Source organism: Xiphias gladius, chromosome 19 (assembly GCF_016859285.1).
Source record: "Xiphias gladius isolate SHS-SW01 ecotype Sanya breed wild chromosome 19, ASM1685928v1, whole genome shotgun sequence".
NCBI classification, from domain to species: Eukaryota; Metazoa; Chordata; class Actinopteri; order Istiophoriformes; family Xiphiidae; genus Xiphias; species Xiphias gladius.
Window position 1 is genome coordinate 29,942,038 of NC_053418.1, and position 5,191 is coordinate 29,947,228.

The following is a 5,191-nucleotide window of genomic DNA, read 5'->3' on the forward strand; positions in this document are numbered from 1 at the left end:
TGGAATGTTTGTTGATGAAGTTTCTGCAGGTGGCACCCGCTTCTGTCTGATGAGCCATGGTGTCTATTACTTCCTATGCTAACAAATCCCATGAGGCAAATGAATGTCTCCTAAGAAGTACTGTGTGTATATCCAAAGCCTGATATACACTATTCCTCTGTGCCATAAAGCTCAAATGTTGTCCAAAAACTGTTAAAAACACATCAAATATTTACTAGAGCACCAAGTGTGTATTAATCCACTGCTGAAAGTAATCCTCAACAAATCCACTATTTCCTCCTCTTTTAGTAAGATTAAATTGGTTATCCAGCTTTGTTTTAAGGATACACCTTCCCCTTGTCTTCCTTGTGTCTTCCCCTTGGAAGGACACACCTGGGCTCTGAATTGAGACACAGCTATTCCAAACAAACCAGCGAAATTACACAAGATACAGTAGACATTTCCCTACACAAACCTACTAGACATGGAGAACAGCACACGTAAAGTCTTTAATTAGCTGGCTGAATAATTTTTGGGTTCTATCAGTCATTCACAGAGTGGAGCAAAACAGATTTCTTTTAAACGAGAATATGACAGATTATTATGTTTACATTTCTAGCATGATATGTTGGCATACTGGAAAGACAGTTAGGGTCATAACCTGAAGGGTCATGGGTTAAACTGTTTAAAAAGCCAATAGGTGCGGATCAATAATCATCCATCAACTGTGGTAATAGTATGCAATAAAATGGTGTTGCGCTAGTTAAAGGAAATAAATACACGTGACAGAAGAGTCTAGTTCAGGAGCCACATTTAGTAACCCACAGCAATTGAATCCTTTGAGTGGGAGTGTGTGTTCTGTCTGGGTCTTGATGTCTGTGGTGGAGGCAGTCAGCTGTCTTTGTTCTGGGCTTCACTATCAGTGGGAATGAATGGTGTCCCACAAGTTTCAAATATGCTTGATTGTATATCTTAGTTCACTCTTTACTTCCACACGAGTTTAGGATTTAAGTGCTTACTGTCAGAATCAAAGTGCTAGTAAGTAACATCCTAACATGGACTGCATTTAACTCATGAAGAATACTGTGCTGTGTCATGGCAGATGCTTATATTACAAATGAGACAGAGAGACTGAGAAGAATGACTGGACTGTGTCTGCTGATTGTTTCTGTGTATTTACCTTAAAGCACCAAATAAATCAAAAAGTCTTAAACATGTGTATCTACTGTGATCATTTTGACAAATATGGACATCATAACTACCCAATTAATTAGTCTGAGTCAGACAGCTGAAGCTTCATATTAGCTTCAGATGATCTGCAGAATGCATTTTCACACAGAGCAAGGACTGTGGATTCACTCCCCCACCTCTAATAGTGTAGTCACTCTAAAAATGCATTGCTTCACTGTCAGGAACCAATTAATCTTTCAACACATATATTGGATTCGATCATATTGTATTAAGATGGACTTCCAATCAAATCCTATCTTTTGATCTTCTGTTTCTGTTTCTGCTAAATTTACTCATTTTCTTTCAAATCCTTCTTCGCTTTGTTACCAAAACTGATTCACCTTGTGTGCGGGTCAAAATGCAGTCTACACTAGAAAAAAAAAAAAAAAAAAAAAAAAAAAAAAATATATATATATATATATATATATATATATTTCAGTAGTGTGGGTTTAGTTGAAAACAGCAGTCATACAAACTGGACAATTGGTCTAAATACAATCAACTTCTTGTATGAGATTCCTAATACTTTGATCCAAACTAAAACTCTTTAGGCCGAAACACTTTTTGGAGTGGCCACACTATCACCCTCCCTGACCAAATGTAACATTTGACCAAGTGTGTTTCTGAAAAAAGTGTGTCCCATTTTAATGACAAGGGAGTAGACATGGCTGGTTAGGATTTTAATCCAAGATCTTCCACACCATGCCACAATGCCAAGTACATCAAGTCTGCATATGCATGTTCCCCTCTATTGAGAGAGTGGTCAAATGAAGGGGCTTTATAAAGAAACTTATCATTTTCTCAAGCAGTTCAGATACTGTTCACATCATAACAAAAGTAATACCAGCAGATAGTGGGACATTACATTGTAGGTTTTTGCTTGTGTTTTGTTCCAGCAACAAACTTACAGATGACTTCCAGGATGTGTCCCTCTGGCACAGCTCAACAAAGAAATCCTGTACAAAATGTAAAAAATCCAAACCTATCTTTCAAATGCATTATATACATTTTTATACTTGAGTTTAGTACACTTTACACATCTCTGACATCTTAAAAGGTTTAGGTAACTCCAAATTATGAAAAAATGAAGAAGAAACATTTTCTCTCTTACTTCTCACACTGTCATTTTATTTATTCATTTATTTATTTCATTTATTATTAACATCAATATGAAGTAAATGTGTCAGATTTAGCCAATAGGCTAATCTTAATCTGCAGTACCTTCCTGTGTGATCTGCAGTAAGGTATTAACAGTAGAGAACAGAAGAGAAGGACGATGTAGAATACTATAGCCTCTAGGTTAGAGTATATAATAGTTTCACAAGAGCAGTATATGTTGTTGATGTGTTAACTTTTTGGTTGTCTTTATCACCCCCTGGCTCTCTGTGTCTCCTTTGGACTCCTGTTGATCTAGCTCAAGATGAGCAGGTAAGCTAAAAGCAATACTTATTAGGTTGGAAAAAAGAACAGGGCTAACAGGCAGGAAGTCAGACTGGCCACAAAGTCACAAAGGCTGTAAGTAAGCAGACTAAAGTCAAAAAGACAGCAAGAGTATGTCAAACATATCAAGCAGGTAACAAGACAAACCAGAACAGCAGCTGGGTGAACAAAATAAAAGATCTGGCAGAGTAGTATAACTAAAGGGCTGGTATATAGTATATAATATTGATATCATTTGGGAAGATGTACACTGGCAATCTGTACAAGGACACAGCTGTCAGTGGAAGACAATAATTCATGCTATGAGTATCTTATTGATTACATTACAAACAAACGTATTTTATCACTTCCCTCTAGTGGTACCTGTCCATACAATGCCTCCACCCCAGTGCACTTTACGTAAATGTAATTTAGTTTGTGCTGATCACAGCACTGAAAAATGACATACAGAAAAATCAGCAGCAGGGTTTCTTGTCACAACAGTATATATAACAGTCATGTACCATTTTCATTGTAACTAGTCCTGAAAACTGTTGACAATGTGGATTATCCAGAGTACCAGGGACACTGTTTTTCCAAAAAGAGATGTTGCTGTTGATTTTTTAAAATGCCATTTTTCAGTGCTGTGAGCAGCACAAACATTTATATTCACCTCCATTGTATTGGGATGTATCCCAAAACCTGGACAAACTAAAAGTATCTTGGCTTGACACCACTACAGATAAGTGAGACTATGTTTTTTGTAAATTAGTGAAACCAATCATTTAAATGAATAAAGACTTCAGTTTGAAGCATACGGAGAAGTTGAAGCAAGTATAACAAATTTCCACTAGTATCCATAATTTACAATACTGGCTTCTTACACATCTGTTTTATATCAATCATTGTGGGGGATTTTTTTATATTAATTGGGATACTTGCTTCAGTGTTGCATGGAGGTATATAAAAAGTAGTATGTGGGATCAAATATACAACCTGCTGGCTTTATATGTGAACATATAATTCAGTTACAATGTGTTTTTCATCTTACATGATTATGTTAACTTTCATACAGATTTCATGTAACAGTATACTATCTAGTGTTATGCTAGTTTATTACCACATATATGTTTTATTTTGATATAATCATCAATGACAAAAAAAAAACATACTTAAGGTTGTGCTGTACAACTATTACAACCTTCATCAGTAAATGGAACTGCCTCAGGTGCCATCGTGTAACCTACAGTTAGTGTGGAGTATGTCTTGTGATACCAGTTCGTAATAATTTGTTACCTCGAAACTGATGTTCCACACTTTAGTGACATGATGACACTTGAGCCAAGAAAGCCAATAAGTAAAATACGAAAAGATATGCATATATGAACAGCTTTAAGCAACAAAGTTCCACAACATGTCTTGAATCAAGCAGAGTATTATTTGACCAGGTGCAGGCATGTTGTCAGCAGAGATTTTGTGATGACAGGCAAATAGTCAGTATGAGCCTCTAAGGACACAGCCAGGTTAGCACTCGTTTTATTGAAGATTTATCACTGTTGCTGTTACATTCCAGGAATAATGTATGAAGGTTACACATGATTTATCCCCAGGTATAGCTACAGTATATCAACAAAGTGGATTGTGGTCACAAAGTTTTTCAACCTTTCATTCTTTTTAAATGGAAATTATGTTTTTTCAAACTAGTATACAACATACTTCATTATGGATCTATAATGTAAAGTGGCGTAGCCTTTCTTCTTTTCTTACTTCCAGGGCTTACTGACCCAGTTATCAGCCTCCTTTTAACTGGTCAGCTCTGTATGTGTAAGTAGTTTTTGTGGCTAAACCTAACCAAACTTTAACCACAGAGGTTGCCCTGTCAAATTACCAATTTTGTCATTTATCTTTAATGACTTGTTTGCTAAAAACCTTTATGACTCTAACTTATTCTGTGACCATGAGGCATATGCTTTAGGCTCTTTTCAGAACAGCCGCACTTGTCATCAAAACACATTAAGGGACTGTTTTGCTACAGGTACAAGTGAGAAGTTGTAATAGGCTAGAGTTCAGAAAGTTTATTGTGAAGGCTTATTGACACAAAGACACTGCACAGCAGTTCATCCTTCTTTCAGGCAAAATTTTGGTCCAAAACTGGTCATGCAGTGTGCCAGGATAAATTGTTTTGCTGGATGATAAAATATCATAAAAATAATACAAAATATTAACAAAAGCTTCTCTGCTTTTGAAGAGTTCCCATAAAATTGTGTTCACATCATATTTTCAGTAGTATAGAGGTATCAGTTTCAAAGATCTTATAACAAAATGAGTTCAGATCATTTATGTGAGGTGAGTTAAGTTAAATCCTGTCCTTTAAAGGTTTGTCCATCAGTTTGAGATCAGAGGTTGCAATCTTGCTTCTTTTGTTACCATTTGTGTTGTGCCTTTAAATCGAAATCTGGATTTTTGTAGGCCTATATTGATCACTATAAAAATATTCACAAACCTTTTCTTTTGTTTTGGTTTGGTTGAGGTTTTGACACATTCAACTTTTACTCACTGGATT